Source organism: Sturnira hondurensis, unplaced genomic scaffold (assembly GCF_014824575.4).
Source record: "Sturnira hondurensis isolate 20B ecotype Veracruz unplaced genomic scaffold, ASM1482457v3 Scaffold0006849, whole genome shotgun sequence".
Classification (NCBI taxonomy): Eukaryota; Metazoa; Chordata; class Mammalia; order Chiroptera; family Phyllostomidae; genus Sturnira; species Sturnira hondurensis.
Window position 1 is genome coordinate 489,512 of NW_028079480.1, and position 18,450 is coordinate 507,961.

An 18,450-nucleotide genomic window follows, 5' to 3' on the forward strand; every position below is an offset into this window, starting at 1 on the left:
AGGGGAATGAAGGGGGGGATAGAACAACTGTAATGGTATAATCAATAAAATATATTATTAAAAAAGAAAGAAAAATAAAGAAATATTTTTAAAAACTTGTCTTTGAAAGACTCTTAAGAGAATGACTAAGTAGGACCAGAAATACTTTGAATTCTTTTTCCCCCGCTATGTTTTTATTGTTGATACTATTACATATGTCCCCATTTCCCCTCTCCTTTGTCCATCTCCTCCCCAACCCCTTCCCTCTCTTCCCTCTCTTCCCTCTGGCCATCCCCACACTGTTGTCTGTGTCTATGAGTTATGGGTATATGTTCTTTGGCTAATCCCTCACCTCCTTTCATCTAGTCCCCCACTCCCACATAGAATTCTTAATTTTTAATTTGGAATAATATGAAATGATCTTTTATGTTTGACTTGTCAAAAAATTATCTTCCCTTTCTCTCCACATGTACTGTTGTATGTGTTTCAGAAGAGAAGTTATGATCCTCTGCACATTTATCAGAAATTTGTTTTATGAAAGGAAAAGTGACTAACAATGAAGGTTTGAATAATGTTTTTATGAATTTTGGGGTAATTTCAATATAATTTTTTGGGTTTCCATATCCATTAATAAAGAAGAAATGGTATTAAATATTTTTCTTCTGTCATCAGGATTTAAGTAAAATGCATATTTTATCCAGTAAAACCCTGTTTTCAGTTTCCAATTTCCATTTACTCTAAACATATTTTTCTAGGATTACTATTTTCTCATTACATTTTGTGAAAATGGGGCTCTGTATTTTCTCATACGGAGTTTTCTCCATAACTTCTTCCCCTTTCTAATGCACTAAAGTCATACCTTATGTTGGGAGGGAAGAAGATGCTAATTGTCTATGCTTCTAAGGCAAGGAAGACATGTGTTGTATGTGTCAATGGTAGGGCTTCTACACACACCCCTGGGGCAGTTTCCACATTTGTGCTGTGACTCCTTTACTCCTTTCTCTTCAGAGAGGACTCAGGCTGAAGAGCTAACCAGAAGCTGAGAATGCAATGTCCTTTTCAAGTGGGCCTAGTCTAAAGAACAGTATGTGCTAAACAGGAAATGGTACAGGAAACTAATGCTAAGGAGCATGAGTTTTTCTTTTAAAATCACTTCAAGACTGTACTGTTTCAGGAGGAGAACCCCCAAACTAATGTCCTCTGTCTTTGAATTAGATAATTCTGTTTATGATTTTTAAGAGATGTTCACTTATGACACAAATTTATTTGCTAACAAATGTTGTCTGGAAAACAAATTATTCTGCCTTCTTTAACAACTTTTTTATACTCTTTCCATCCCTATAACATCACTCTCTCCAGGCCTATATTTGTAGATTCACAGAACCTGACTTTTATGAGATCCCACACAAAAGTATTGTAGTCAACAATGATGTTTACTATTTTTATTTCTTCCAACTTAATTGTTGTATCTGTAATGACTATTTTTTTTCATGCACTGGTAGTACTCAACCCAGTGTATGGAAAATTTTTCTTCATGCCATCTTTAACATCTTTGTAGAAGAGGCAAATAGAAGAGAAGAACAGAACCCATATTTGTTAAGCAGCCAGAAAACATTCTGGAGTATTTTGGGCATTGAGTGCTGCCACTTTCCGTTCCTTTTTTTTTTTTCTTTTGAAAAGAAGAGACAGTAAAGAGCCAGCTCTGTAAAGCACAGGAGCTTTCTATTTAGCATTATCATTCCATTCTTGGAATCATCCAATTTTGGGCTAGAAAAATAATCCATTTCACCCTGTGTCAGTTGTGAGCAATGCTTTTTTAATTAAAAAATTTTACTGAATTTATTGGGGTGACATAAGTTCACAAGTATAAAAGTCAATAAAACATCATCAGCACACTGCATTGTGTGCCCACTGCCCCAAAGAGACTCTCTTTGTGCCCTCATTTTTCCCACCTTTGCCCACATTCACCTGCCTCACACCCCCCCCCCCCGTTTCCCTCTGACTGTCACCACTTTGTTGTCTGTGTCTGTGTGTTATGTATATGCTTTTTATATTCATATATAAAAATATTTATATTTTTATTTCATATATACATATGCTTTTGGTGTTGGTGTTTGTTAATCTCTTCATCTTCTTTCATCCATTATCCCAACCCACCTCCTCTCTGACAGCTGTCAGTCTGTCCCATGTGTCCATGCCTCTGTTCTATTTTGTTAATGTTTTTGTTCTTTAGATTCCACATGTAAGTGCCAGCATATGGTATTCGTCCTTTACTGACTGGCTTATTTCACTTAGCATAATAATTTCCAGGTCACTTTGTGCTATTGCAAAAGGTGAGATTTTTTTCCTTTGTTACAGCTGAGTAGTATTCCATTGTGTAAATGTACACAGCCTTTTTATCCACTCATCTACTGATGGGAACATGAGGTGTTATCAGATCTTGACTATTGTAAATAACTGCAATGAAAATAAGGGTGCATATATTCTCTCAAACTAGTGTTTCAGGTGCCTTTGTATATATTCTCAGAAGTGGAATCACTGGGTCAAAAAACAGTTCCATTTTTAATTTTTTTGCAGAAATTCCATATTATTTTCCACAGTGACTGCATCAGTTTGCATTCCCACCCACAGTGCATGAGGGTTCCGTTTTCTTCACATCCTCACCAGTATTTGTTTGTTGATTTATTGACCATAGGCATTCTAACAGGCATGAGGTGATAGTTCATTTTGGCTTTCATTTGCATCTGTCTGAATATTAGTGATGTGGAACATCTTTTCATATGTCGACTGGCTATCTTTATGTCCTCTTTGAAGAAGTGTCTATTCAGTTCCTGTGCCCATTTTAAAATTGGGTTGTTTGTCTTCCTGGTGTTAAGTTTTATGAGTTCTTTATATATTTTGAAAATTAAGCCCTTATCAATTGTACCATTGGCAAATATACTCTCCCATTCAGTGGGTTCCCTTTTTAATTTTGTTTCTTTTTCTGTACAAAAGGTTTTTAGTTTGATGTAGTCCCATTTATTTTTTCCCTTGTTTCCCTTGCCTAAGGAAATATGTTGGCAAAATTTTTTTACAAGAGATGTCTGAGATTTTACTGCCTATTTTTTCTTCTAGGATTTTTACTGTTTCAAGACTTACATTTAAATGTTTTCTCCATTTTGAATTTATTCTTGTGTATGGTGTAAGTTGGTGCTGTAGTTTCATTTTTTTATGTACCTATCCAATTTTCCCAGCACCATTTATTGAAGAGACTTGTCTCTATTGTATGCTCTTGACTCCTTTGTCAAATATTAACTCACCATAAAGATGTGGCTTTATTTCTGGGCTCTCTGTTCAGTTCCATTGATCTATTAATACGTGCTTGTTCTTATGCCAGTACTGGGTTGTTTTGATTACAATGGCCTTGTATAGTTTGATATCAGGTAGCAAGGTACCTCTGACTTTGTTCTTCTTTGTCAAGATTGCTGAGGCTATTTGAGGTCATTGGAATTTTAATAAGAATTGTGTTGAATCTATAGATTGCTTTGGGTAGTATGGACCTTTTAATGATGTTAATTCTTCCAATCCATGAACATGGTATATGCTTCAGATTACTTGTATCTTCCTCAGTTTCTTTCGTTAATACCCTATAATTTTCCTAGTACAGGTTTTTTACCTTGGTTAAATTTATTCCTAGTTACATTATTAATGTTTTTTGTTGTGATAATAAATGGGATTAAAAAATACCTCTTTATGATAGTTCATGATTGGGATGTAATAATGCTATTGATTTCTGAATGTTAATTTTGTACCCTGCTATTTTGTCAAATTCATTTTTCCAATCAAGTAGTTTTTTGATGGTGTCTTTAGGATTTTCTTCGTACAATACCATGTCATCTGTGAATTATGACAGTTTTTCTTCCTCCTTTCCAGTTTGGATGCCTTTTATTTTTTCTTGTTTGATTGCTGTGGCTAGGAGTTCCTGTACTATGTTGAATAAGAATGGTGAAAGCAGACATTCCTGTCTTGTTCCTGCTCTTAAAGGAAATGCTTTTAGTTTTTGCCCATTGAATATGAGTTGGATGTGGGTTTGTCATATATGGCCTTTATTATGTTTAGGTATGGTCCCTAATCTTTCTGTTCCCACTTTGCTGAATATTTTTTTTATCATAAATGGGTGCTGGATTTTATCAAATGCTATTTTTCATCTATTGGTATGATCATGTGGTTTTAATTCATTTTTTATTTTAATTCGTTTTCTTTATGTGATATATCACGTTTATTGATTTGTGAATATTTTATCAACCTTGGATCCCCAGAATAAATTCTACTTGATCATGATGTATGACTTTTTTAATGTATTGCCGGATCCAGTTTGTTAATATTTTGTTGAGGATTTTAGCATGTATTTCATCAGGGAAATTGGCATATAGTTTTCTTTTCTTTGTAGTGTCCTTATCTGGTTTGGAATCAGGATAATGCTGGCCTTGTAAAATGAGCTTGGGCCCTGACCAGTGTGGCTCAGTTGGTCGAGCATCATGCTGCAAAGTGAAAGGTCACCAGTTCGATTCCGGATCAGGGCACATGCCTGGTTTGCGGGTTCTGGTCAGGGCACGTATGAGATGCAGTGCATTGATGGTTCTCACTCACATCATTGTTTCTGTCCCTCTCCTTCTCCCTCCCCTTCTCTCGCTCTAAAAATGAATAAATAAAATCTTTTAATAAAAATGAGCTTGGGAGTCTTGCTTCCCCTTGAGTTTGTTGGAATAATTTTGAGAAGGATAGGTGTTAGTTTTTCTTTGAATGTTGGGTAAAATTTGGCCATGAAGCCATCTGGCCCAGGACTTTTGTTTGTTGGGAGTTATTTGATTGCTTCATCATTTCTTTTAGTTGTAATAAGTCTATTTTGTTTTCTGATTCTTACTGATTTAGTTTTGGAAGATTGTATGTTTCTAGGAGTTTTTCCCATTTTGCCTAGGTTGTCTAATTTGTTGGCATACAGTTGTTGATAGTAGTTTCTTACAATCCTTTGTATTTCTGTGATGTCAGTTGTTACTTCTCTTTCATTTCTGATTTTATCTAGTTGAGTTCTCTCTCTCTTTATTGATGAGTTGGTTAAAAGTTCATCAATCTTGTTTAGAACCAGCTTTTGGTTTCATTGATTTTGTTTTTTAGTCTCTGTATCATTTGTTTCCACTCTGATCTTTATTATTTCCTTCCTTTACTTCCTCTGGGCTTTGCTTATTATTCTTTTTCTAGATCTTTTAGGTATAGGGTTAGATGATTTTGAATTTTTCTTTCTTCTTATGGTAAGCCTATAATTCTATGAACTTTCCTCTCAGGAATGCTTTGCTCTATCCCATAGATTTTTGTGTTGTTGAGTGTTCATTTTTATTTGTTTCCATCTAATTTTTGTTATTTCTTCCTTTTTCTCATTTTAACCCATTCATTGTTTAATAACATGCTATTTAGTCTCCATGTGTTTGAGTGTTTTTCAGCTTTTTTTATTGTAGTTGATTTCTGGTTTCCTACCATTGTGGTCAGAGAAGATGTTTAATATGACTTCAATCCTTTTGAATTTGTTAAGACTTATTTTGTGTCCTAACATGTGGTCTATCTTTGAGAATGTTCCATATGCACTTGAGAAGGTTATATATCCTGATGCTTTGAGATGAAATGTTCTGTAAGTATTAATTAAATCCATTTGATCCAGTGTATTGCCTAAGGTCACTGTTGTCTTGTTAATTTTTTGTCTGATAGATGTATTCATTGATGACAGCTGGAGTGTTAAAACACCCTACTATGATTGTATTGCTGTTTTTCTCTCCTTTAATGTACATCAAGATTTTCTTTAAATATTTAGGTGCTTCTATGTCGGGTACATGTATGTTTAAAAGGGTTATATCCTCTTCTTAGATCGATCATTTTAGTATCAACTGGTGACCTTTACCTTGATCTCTTATTATGGCCTTTGTTTTGAAGTCTGTTTTGTCAGATTCTAGTAATTGCTACCTCAGCTTTTTTGGTTGTTTTAATTTGCGTGAAATATTTTTCCTATTCTTTCACTTTCAGTGTGTGTGTATCTTTTGTTCTGAGGTGGGTCATTGTAAGCACCATATATATAGCTCATGTTTTCTTATCTATTCAGCCACCTTATGTCTCTTGGCTGGAGAATTTAATCTGTTTACATTTAACTTTATTATTGATAGGTACTTATTTATTGCCATTTTAGTCTTTATACTTATGTTCCTCTCTCAATTTCTTTTTGTTTTCTTTTTCTTAAATTAGGCCCTTTAACATTTTTAACAATACTGGTTTGGTGGTAGTGAACCCCTTTAGCTTTTTTGTCTGGGAAGCTTTTTATTTCACCTTCAATTTTATTTATTTATTTATTTATTTATTTATTTATTTATTTAACTTTTGTTCAAGTACAGTTTTCTTTCTTGTATCCCCAGCCCTGCACCCCCCCAGTGCTCCCCACCCCCCTCCCATCTCCGCCCCCCATCTTAGTTATTGTCCATGTGTCTTTCATACTTATTCATGTGAGTCCATCCCCTTTTACTCTGTGCTTCTCTCCCCTCTACCCTCTGGACCCTGTCAGCACGTTCTGTATTTCAGTGTCTTTGGTTACATTTTGCTTGCTTGTTTGTTTTGTTGTTTACATTCCTGTTAAAGGTGATATCATATGGTATTTGTCTTTCACTGCCTGGCTTATTTCGCTCAGCATAATGCTTTCCAGCTCCATCCATGATGTTGCAAAGGGTAGGAGCTCCTTCTTCCTTTCTGCAGCATAGAATTCCATTGTGTAAATGTACCATAGTTTTTTGATCCAGTCATCGACCGATGGGCATTTAGGTTGCTTCCAACTCTTGGCTATTGTAAATTGTGCTGCTATGAACATCGGGGTGCATAGGTTCTTTTGGATTGGTGTTTCAGGGTTCTTAGGATATACTCCTAGCAGTGGAATTGCTGGGTCAAAAGGCACGTCCATTTTTAGTTTTCTTAGAAAATTCCATACTGCTTTCCATAGTGGTTGTACCAGTCTGCAATCCCACCAACAGTGGACTAGGGTCCCCTTTTCCCCACAACCTCTCCAGCACTTGTTGTTTGTTTCTTTGTTTATGATAGCCATTCTGACTGGTGTTAAGTGGTATCTCATTGTGGTTTTAATTTGCATCTCTCTGATAGCTAGCGATATCGAGCATCTTTTCATGTGTCTCTGGATCCTCTGTATGTCCTCCTTGGAGAAATGTCTGTTCAAGTCCTCTGCCCATTTTTTAATCGGGTTGCTTGTCTTCTTTGAGTGGAGTCGAGTGAGTTCTTTGTATATTTTGGAGATTAAACCTTTGTCTGAGGTATCATTGGCAAATATGTTTTCCCAAACAGTTGCTTCTCTTTGTATCTTGATACTGTTTTCCTTAGCCATGCAGAAGCTTTTAATTTTGATGAGATCCCATTTGTGTATTCTTTCCTTTATATCCCTTGCTCTAGGGGACGTATCAGTAAAAATATTGCTGCGTGGAATGTCTGAGATTTTCCTGCCAATGCTCTCCTCTAGGACTTTAATGGTTTCCCGGCTTATATTTAAGTCTTTTATCCACCTTGAATTTATTTGGGTGTATGGTATAAGTTGGTGCTCGAGTTTCATTTTTTTGCATGTGGCTGTCCAGTTTTCCCAACACCATTTGTTGAAGAGGCTATCTTTACTCCATTTTATGTTACTGCCCCCTTTGTCGAATATTAATTGACTGTAGAGGTTTGGGTTTATTTCTGGGCTCTCTGTTCTATTCCATTGGTCTATGTGCCTGTTTTTATGCCAGTACCAGGCTGTTTTGATTACAGTGGCCTTGTAGTACAGTTTGATATCAGGTATTGTAATCCCTCCTACTTTGCTCTTCTTTCTCAAAATTGCAGCTGCTATTCGTGGTCTTTTGTAGTTCCATATAAATTTTTGAAGTGTTTGTTCTATGTCTGTGAAATATGCCATCGGCACTTTAATAGGTATTGCATTAAATCTGTAAATTGCTTTGGGTAGTATGGACATTTTGATGATGTTAATTCTTCCAATCCATGAACACTGTATATGTTTCCATTTGTTTGTGTCTTCCTTGATTTCTGTCTTCAGTGTTGTGTAATTTTCTGCATACAAGTCTTTAACCTCCTTGGTTAGGTTTATTCCCAGATATTTTATTTTTCTTTTTGCTATATCGAATGGGATTTTTTTCTTGATTTCTGCTTCTGCTGTTTCATTGTTAGTATACAAAAATGCCTTTGATTTCTGGATATTGACTTTGTAACCCGCTGTTTTGCCAAATTCATTTATTAGTTCGAGCAGTTTTTTGGTAGAGTCTATAGGATTTTCCATGTACACTATCATGTCATCTGCAAACAATGACAGTTTTGTTTCCTCCTTTCCGATTTGGATGCCTTTTATTTCCTTTTCTTGTCTGATTGCTGTGGCTAGAACTTCCAATACTATATTGAATAGAAGTGGTGAAAGTGGACAACCTTGTCTTGTTCCCGATCTTAGTGGAAAAGCTTTTAGTTTTTGTCCATTGAGTATGATGTTGGCTGTAGGTTTTTCATATATGGCCTTTATTATATTGAGGAATGCTCCCTCTATTCCCACTTTGCTGAGTACCTTTATCATAAATGGGTGTTGTACCTTATCAAAAGCTTTTTCCGCATCTATTGATATGATCATGTGGTTTTTGTGTTTGCTTTTGTTTATGTGGTGTATTACATTTACTGATTTACGAATATTGAACCATCCTTGCATCCCTGGGATGAATCCCACTTGGTCATGGTGTATGATCTTTTTGACGTATTGTTGGATGCGATTTGCCAATATTTTATTGAGGATTTTAGCATCTATGTTCATCAGCGATATTGGCCTGAAGTTTTCTTTCTTTGTTGTGTCTCTGTCTGGTTTTGGAATTAGGATGATGCTGGCTTCATAAAAAGAGTTGGGGAGTTTTCCCTCCTTTTGGATTTTTTGAAATAGTCTGTGAAGAATCGGGGTTAGTTCTTCCTTAAAAGCTTTGTAGAATTCTCCTGTGAAACCATCTGGTCCAGGGCTTTTGTGCGATGGGAGTTTTTTGATTACTTCTTCAATTTCCGCTGCTGTTATTGACCTGTTCAGGTTTTCTGCTTCTTTTTCATTGAGTTTTGGAAGATTATATTTTTCTAGAAATTTGTCCATTTCATCTAGGTTTTCAAATTTCTTGGCATACAGCTCTGCATAGTAATTCCTTACAATCTCTTCTATTTCTGTGGTATCAGTTGTAATCTCTCCGCTTTCATTTCTGATTGTGTTTATTTGGGTCCTCTCTCTTTTTTTCTTGATGAGCCTACTTAAAGGTTTATCTATTTTGTTTATCTTTTCAAAAAACCAACTCCTGGATTCATTGATCTTTAGAATTGTGCTTTTAGTCTCTATGTCATTTAATTCTGCTCTGATCTTGGTTATTTCCTTCCTTGTACTTGCTCTGGGCTGTCTCTGTTGTTGTTCCTCAAGTTCTTGGAGGCGTCGGGTTAGGTTGTTTGTTTGAAATGTTTCTATTTTCTTTAGGTAAGCCTGTATTGCTATGAACTTCCCTCTCAGGACTGCCTTGGCCGTGTCCCATAAGTTTTGGGTTGTGGTGAGTTCATTTTCATTTGTTTCCAGAAACTTTTTTATTTCTTCCCTGATTTCTATCTTGACCCATTCGTTGTTTAATAGCATACCATTCAATCTCCATGATTTTGTGTGTTTTTGGTTTCTTCCTGTGGGGTTAGTTTCCAATTTCAGTCCCTTGTGATCAGAGAAAATGCTTGGTATGATTTCTATTTTCCTAAATTTGTTGAGTCTCGTTTTGTGTCCTATCATGTGGTCTATCTTGGAAAATGTTCCATGTGCATTTGAAAAGAATGTGTATTTAGCTTCTTTAGGGTGAAGGGCTCTATATATATCAATGAGGTCCATTTCATCTAGAGTGTCATTTAATGCTGCAATATCTTTGTTGATATTTTGTTTGGAAGATCTGTCCATTTTTGACAGTGGGGTGTTAAAATCCCCTACTATAATTGTGTTGCTGTCAATATCATTTTTGAGGTCCTCTAGGATTTTCTTTATATATTTTGGTGCTCCTATGTTGGGTGCATATATATTTACGATGTTAATGTCTTCTTGCTGGATTCTTCCCTTGAGCAATATGAAGTGACCTTCTGGGTCTCTCTTTATGGCCCTGTTTTTGAAGTCTATTTTGTCTGATATGAGAATTGCTACCCCGGCTTTTTTTTCTTGTCCATTTGCTTGGAAAATTTGTTTCCATCCTTTCACCTTTAGTCTGTGATGGTCTTTTGACCTGAGGTGGGTCTCTTGTAGGCAGCATATGTGTGGGTCATGCTTTCTTATCCATTCAGCTATTCTGTGTCTTTTAATTGGTGCATTTAATCCATTTACATTTAAGGTTATTATTGAAAGGTACTTATTCATTGCCATTTATGTACCTGTGTTCCTCTCTGTCTCTCTCTTTTCCTTCCTTTCCTTAAAGCAGCCCTTTTAGTAATTCTTGTAGAGCTGGTTTGGTGGAAGCGTATTCTTTTAGACTTCTTTTGTCTTGGAAGCTCTTTATTTGGCCTTCTATCTTGATTGAGAGCCTTGCTGGGTACAGTAGCCTTGGTTGTAGGCCTCTGTTTCTCATTACTTGGAATATTTCTTGCCATTCTCTTCTTGCTTGGAATGTTTCCATTGAGAAGTCAGTAGCCAACCTTATTGGGACCCCCTTGTATGTTACTTCCTTTTTCTCCCTTGCTGCCTTTAGGATTTTCTCTTTGTCTTGGAGGTTTGCCATTTTAATGATGATGTGTCTTGCAGTAGGCCTCTTTGGGTTCCACCTGCTTGGGACTCTCTGCGATTCCTGGATCCGTGTGACTTTATCTCTCCTCAACTTAGGAAAATTTTCCGTTATTACTCTTTCAAGTAGGTTTTCTATCCCTTGTTCTTCTTCCTCTCCTTCTGGTATTCCTATTATTCGGATATTATTACGTTTCATGTTGTCTTGCATTTCTCTTAAATTCTCCTCATTTTTTCTGATTCTCTTTTCCATTATTTGGTCTGTCTGGGAGATTCTTTCTATCCTGTCTTCTATCTCACTTATGCGATCTTCCGCCATATCGATTCTATTCTTCATACCTTCTACTGTGTTCTTCAGTTCAGAAATTGTATTCTTCATTTCCTCTTGGCCTTTACTGATGGTTTCTATTTCCTTTTTCATGTTGGTATAGTTTGCAGAGAGTTCATTGTAGCTCCCCTGTAGTTTCTGGTAGCTCGTTGTAAGCTCTTTGAATTTCCTGATAACCAGTGCTTTGAATTCCACATCTGATAGTTGACTTGCCTCTATTTCATCTAACATTCTTTCTGAGGCTTCCTCCTTTTCTTTCATTTGGGGATTGTTTCTTTGTCTTCCCATTGTTTGTGATACTCTTCTTGTTGTCCTCAGCTTCTTAAATTGATCTGTTCTGGTTCCCTGGGTTTATGGTGTGAACTTCTGTGGTAGGATACCTGTGAAATTCAGTGGTGCAGTCTCCTGCAGGTATCTTGGTGTTCTCTCTTCCACCTACTCATTTCTTTATTGTGCGTGGGTGATCAATTGAGGGGGGAGGCAAAATGGTTTATGAAAGCAGAAGATTATTTTATGTTATTTACAGACACAGTGGGCAGAGAAGAAATAGACAATCTCTTGACTATGTATAGAGTTAACCGTGCTCTTCAACCCAGCTTACCACTCTTAGGAAAGGGCGGGTATAAGTTAAGTGTCTTGTTAAGAAGGGGGGGCTTGTGAGTTTTATCTAGAAAGCAATGTCATTGCGGGTGGTCAGATTTGAGGTAAGGTGACAGTACAGGTTAGTAACTGGGTGTAGCACGTCAGTAAATAGAGTAATAGAAGTGAGGCACCTGTAAGGTGGTCTAAGGTCCGAGAGATGTGTTATGAAGTATTACTGTTGTACAGAACAGCCCTTATTTACCCTAATATTAGAGGAACACTCAAGTGATAAATTCTATGTGATCTGTCTAAATGGGGGTTATAGAGCTTGGGTAGTATAGCAAAGGAAAGCACGTGAAGTATAGAAAATCAGCAAAACACTGTGGAGGAAGGAGCAGTGGGAACCTGTCAGGTAGTACAGTATACCCAGCCAGGATTAAAAAACCTGTACAGAAATAGGTGGGATACAAAGATATTCTTGAAATGAAAAAAGGAGTAAGAATAATACAAAAAAATAATAATACACCTCAAAAGACAACTACGCAACACACAAACAATCTGACACACACACACACGCAAAAGTCAGGAGAAAAGGGGAATAAGCGGGAAATTTGGGAAGAACAGAAGGACTAAAACCAGACAAAAAGGAAAAGAAATGAGGGACAGAGTATTGAAAGATAGAGCAACAATACAGTTTACAATATATGAGATTAATTACAAAAGAGGTTGCGAGAGAAAAAGAAAAAATAAAATAAAAAATAAAAAATAAAAAAAAAGAAAGAAAAAAAGGGGAGGAATGGAAAACACACACACACACACTAGAGAAGGAGGCAAAAAGAAAAAAAAAAGGAAGCACCCTTCCTTTGATGGTTTCAAACTGTCCAAATCAGTTTTTCTGGTTGCCGCGTCTCTGAGGGCAGGTTTGCAGGTGCGTGCTAGCGGGCTGCTGATTGGTCTGTGGTCGCACACAGCCCCGTGAGGCTGCCTGTGTCCCGCGGTATCCGGCACCGTCTTCTCCGCGGGACCCAGGCTTTCCCAATAGAGACTTCTCCTCAAAGCCTGTCTCTCAGCCCAGCCCAATCCCAAAAGACCAGTAATGACAGTGTCCTTCTTAAATCCCTCGGGCCGGTGGGCCGGTGGGCTGGCGACCGCAGTGTCCGCAGTTGCCACCCTCTACGTTAACCCACGCCCACGGGTCTCTGTCCGGCACCAATCTGCCCGCCTAGATGGGGAGGGGAGAGTCAGTTCTCTCCTGAGGAGTGCGCCGCCGGTCCACCGGACTCCGGCCCTCCAGAGTTCACTCCGTCACCGGCGCCCCGGCCCTGGATTCAGACGGGGCTCCTGTTTCCCCCGATGGTGCCAGCCCCCTTTGCGCGCCAATTCTCGTTGGTACTCACGCTCCACCAGAGTTCTCCTGCCCTGGGAGCGCCCGGGCCTGGGCGCAGCCCGCGGCCTCCCGCGGGCGTGTAGCCACTTTTGTCTTCACTGGCCTTCTGGATTCGTTCCTGACCTGCCGCTGTTTCGTTCCTCCGTTACACTCTCTGGTCTCCTATTTTCATAAATGTTGGGGAACTGTTGATTGATTATGTTATTCTTTGGTAGATCTGCCCGGATTTTCCACCAGATGCACGAGAGCTGGGTTCCCTAGGTGCTACTCTGTCGCCATCTTAACCCTCTCTATTTCACCTTCAATTTTAAATGATGACTTTGCTGGATATAGTAGTCTTGCTTATAGCTCTTTGCTTTTCATCCCTTTGAATATTTCATGCCAGTACCTTCTGGCCTAAAATGTTTCTGTTGATAAATCAGATGACAGCCTTATGGGAGCTCCTTTGTAGGTAGCTAATTGCTTTTCTCTTGCTATTTTTAAGACTCTTTGTTTTTAATAACCTTTGGCATTTTAATTATGTTGTTACTTTGTGATGGTTCTTTGGGTTTGTCTTGATTGGGACTTTTTGTGCTTCCTGAACTTGCATGACTTTTTTCTTCACCAGGTTAGGGATGTTTTCAGCCATTATTTTTTCAAATACATTCTCTGTCCCTTGCTCACTCTCTTCTTATGGTACACCTGTGATGTGGATGTTGTTTTGCTTGATACTGTTCCAGACTTCCCTTAGACTTTCCTTATTTCCTTATTTTATAAAATTGTCTTGTCTTTTTGATACTCTGCTTGGGTGCTATTATCTTGTCCTCTAAATTGCTGATCTTTTCCTTTATCTAGCCTGCTGTTGATTCCTTCTAGTGTATTCTTCATTTCTGATACTGTATTCTTCACTACTGACTTTTTAAATGGTTTCTGTGTCCTTTTTGATGCTTACTATCTCTTTCAATTTTCACTGAGCATATCCATTCTTCCCTTAAGGTCCTTGAGCATCCTTATAACCACTGTTTTAAACTCTGTATCTGGTATTTGGTTACTTCCATTTCATTTAATTTTCTTTCTGAGGATTTTTCCTTGTTCCTTAATTTGAGGCATACTTCTTTGTCTTCCTATTTTTCCCTCTATATAGTAGTTAGATCTGGTGCGACTCCCAAATTTGTTATGATGAACTTGTCTTATTGGGCTCAGTGGCACAGACTTCCAGATCAGCTGAGCTTGGTGGTCCTGGAATGTTTCTTGTGTGTTACATTCACCCCCGTCTTGTAGTTGAGTCTTGAATGCTGTTGGTCCTTTCAGGGGTAAAGTTAACTCTTCAGGCTGGCTGACTACGAGGATAAACCTCAGTCACTGTGTATGAGACACTGTGCAGGGGCTGACCCACTGAGGCGGAGTTGTTCCCAGCGGGGTCTGGAATCCCCCTTTGGGTATGCTGCTTATGTGCCTAGTTGGATTGAGGTGTGGTGTGATCTGAAGCCCACTACTAGTTGTGTTGGTTCTGGTTCCACTTGGGCAGGGTTCAGGTACAGGTCAGTATCAGATGTATGTAACTGGTTTTAGGCCACCTGTCTAGAGCTACCATGCTGTTCACTGTTTGTGACTGTGTTTACTGGGCCTGGGTGTGCAGGCCAATCTGTGTATAAGGGTCGGCTTCCTCCAGCTTAGAGCTGGGTGCAGATCTGTAAAAGGGCCAAGGCTCCCTGAGGTCTGCCTTTATCTGTCAGATACTCTGCCTTCCTAAGGTTATCTGATTTTCCTCCGGAGCCTTTTGAAGAAAGACTGTAGGGCCGGCTCAGGCTGGCCACAACCTACAGACCCTTCCACAGGTTGGGAGCTCAGTGGGGTAGGGCAAATGGGGTCACGGGGATGGGGCTACTGGGTCCCATACTTGAAGGCCATGTGGCCAGGCACTTAGTGATGGGAAGGTAACCCCTACTGCACAGCCAGACCACACCCTTTTAGCCAGAACTTCAACTCTAAGTCTCTCAGGATGGGTGCACTGTAGGTTCAGATTGGATACAACCATCTATTCTCTCTGCAGGAGAAAGTTCATGTAGGTAGAGCCACCAGGCTCAGGAGAGATCAGAAGAGTCTCCCATTGGGGGTGATGCCAGCCAGCCTGCAGGATGGGGCTAATTACTTTGTCCTGGTCCTAGACGATAGCCTCCAAGGGATTCACACTCTGAATGTCCCAGCTTCTAGCAGCTCTCCCTTTCCTCTGCAGAATTAAGTGACAGGGTATCTAGGACTTGGAATGGCAGATCCAATTTCCTGTTTAAGTACCTATAGGAGGGGTCAGGCACTTGTTTCCCCTCTTGGGGTAGTACAGGCTGAGCTTATAGGGGAAACAGGAGTGACCCCCAGTGATATAGCCGTACAACCCAGCACCATCCACCTGGTTCCTGGACAAAAACTTCTCTAGGAGATATGTTCCCAAAAGCCCCAGCTCAGTGGGGCACTCTGATCCCCCTCTTGGAAAAACTAAGCAGAATGGGGCCTGCCAAGTGATCCAAAAGGTTAGAGGGAGGGGGGTGCCGGCTGTGTGCTTGACATGGGGGAGACTGACCCCCTTTCTAAAGCCACACCATTTAGTCACTGTCTGAGTCTATGCTGAGAGCCTCCCCAGAAGAAGAGGGTTCCAAAGGTCACTGCTGGCTGCTGCCAACAGACCCCCTCCACAGGACCTGAGCAGGGCAGAGTGGCCTCCGCAGCAGTTGTGGGTCAGGCAATGCATTACCCAGGGGAGTGCTATTGCAATAAGAGTGTTCCTCTCTGGGAAGGTGACATCTGGGCCTCTACCAGAGTCATTTATCTCCCAGGCTGAGTGAATCCCTTCTGACTTTCACCACCACATGCTATGTGGGCCTGTCTTCCCTTCTCTGTTGCTCTGAGTTGGAGATCTCTGTATGGGGTAAGGCTCCATGTGCCTGGGGAGAAGGGAATTTTGTAGCTGTGGCATCGCTCTAGCTACTCAGTTGTCTCACATGGGTGTGGGTGCTAGCCCTTCCTGTGTCTCCATCCTTCTTATTGATCTCTATGTAGCTTTTTCTATAAATCCTTGGTTATGGTATGTTAGTTCAGCCAGCCTTTCATTGGATCTTCTGTTTGACTGCTCTATAATTTAGCTGAGAGTCTGGTTTGGGGCTGGGAGCAGGGGAATATAGCTTTCACCTGCTCTGCAGCCATCTTGGAATCCCCTGGGAATAACTTTGTTTTGCCTGGCTGAAGTCATCTCTGCATTTGGTGCTCTAGGCAAGAATTCCAAGAAGCTTACAACTAGACAAAAGTGTTTTTGAAATTAAATATAAATGTATAGCTAGGAGTGTTATTAGGAATCAAGCCCAACCCTGCCACACTATAGGCTACTTGTTCAAGGTCACACAGTTGGGTAGGTGGGACTAAATTCCACGTATCTAGGTTTCAGATTCTTGAGTTTATTGCTCTTCCCACTACACTGTAAAATGTTTTCTTTCCTGGAAATGAAATAACTTCTGTCCAACTGAAAAATGATTGTTAAATTAAATAATTCATATACATACTCCTCAAAATTCTGTTGAGGGGCTGCCTTGTTTCATGCAGAGGTAGACACTCAACAATATGGAGGTGATATGCCATTGTTTTAGCATGAGACGAGCCTACTGTCTGTTGGTGTGATTTACAGACAGATGCATACCACCACAAGGAGGGTAAGTGATCTACTCTCAGGCGTGGGAACCCAGAGTAATTCTGCTTTGGGAATAAGGAAGAGAATATTTTACCTGAATCTTAAAGGGAGAATATGAATTATAAAATGTGTGAGGGGATATAGTTTACTTGTTTTGAAAATGGAACATAACATTTGACCCTTTATGGCTTATGGAGACTTCTATGTTCTTGTAGTAAAGGCATCACTTAGAAGAACATCCATTTTAAGAAACCACTTCAGCCTAACAAGATTAAGGCTACAGGAAAATTTAAGAGGCACTTTTTAATTCTCTGTAGGTTTCCTATTTTTATTACTGGTGGCTGGGTTGTAGTAGCTAATATGGTCTCTTTTCAGGGTGATGATAAGCTTTTAGGCATAGGTAATGGAGGAAAATGGTATCCTTTTGTTATATATTGATAATTGTATTTTTAAAAGGATTATAATTGTCTACCTGGGTAATAATAGAAATTTGCCATGAAATATTATCTATAAAGAAATTGGAATAAACAGATTTCTAAATGTGAAAGGAATACTGTTTCTTAAGTAAACTATGATTTTTTTAAATCTCTAAACAGTGTCTCCTCTTTCTCTTACCTGTGGGTTGCCAAGATCACTTTCAGTGTGGCTTCTTTTTTTAGTTTATGCCTATTAGTCTGCAGTTATGAAATACCTTTTCAGTACTTTTCTGCTAATTTCTCTGAAGGCAATAAACTTTTAACAGACTCTCAAATCCTTTCAGCACAAGTCTGTGTTCCAGCTGCCTAGTTTTGTGTCTCTCTATTTCTTTATTCTAGTTTTTTTCTGTCTTGTAGCTGAAAATAATGGTACCTTCTTTTAACTCACCATTAGCTCTGAACTATCTCTTAGCAGGGAGATATGCAATATCACTGCATTGCCTGTCACTGATATGTTTGCCTCAGCTATTTATAATTCCTTAATCTAGAGAGGAATATGGCCTGTTTAACTTTACAGAAGTTAGAGCTATATTTTTATGTCTTATTTGAAAAAGTAAAAACCATTTAAGCTGCTAATAAGGTCTTCTTACAGTTAGTCCTGTCTTGATGGAGTTAGTATTTGCAGAAGCTAATGGAATGCCCTCTTAAAAAGATGAATCTAAGAGATAGATACTTAGTGTTCATTTTGTTCCTCTTCCTCCTTCTAAGAAAACAAAATTGCCCAGTGTGCAAGTCTCTGAGAGATACACGTTGAGTGTTCTTCTGAAGCCCCATGGCAATTCCAATATGTTGTTGGGATTTTGAGTAGTCTTTTATCTATCAATCACTTATTAACTGAAAATCAGTTATATATAAGGCACAATGCCAGGATTCATGGAGAAAAAGAAGTTGAATATATGTTCTTGGTTTCCAGGGCTAGATCTAAGCCTTAAATATTGATCTAAGGATAAATGTCAATATAAAAGTATCATTTAAAATTACAAAGGAGAGCTTCTAAGTTCTTGAGCACATCTAAGTGCTGGGAGGGTGGCACATTCGGAGAGGGCATGGAAGCACCAAGCCCTACACTTATACCTTGCTTTATACATCTGTTTTATTTGACTGTTTCTGAGTTGTATCCTGTATAATGTCCTGTAATATTAAGTAAACAATTTTTCTGAGTTCAAAAAATTTACAAAGTTAATAGCAAATGTGAAATTAAATTGTTACAATTTATTCATATTGTTG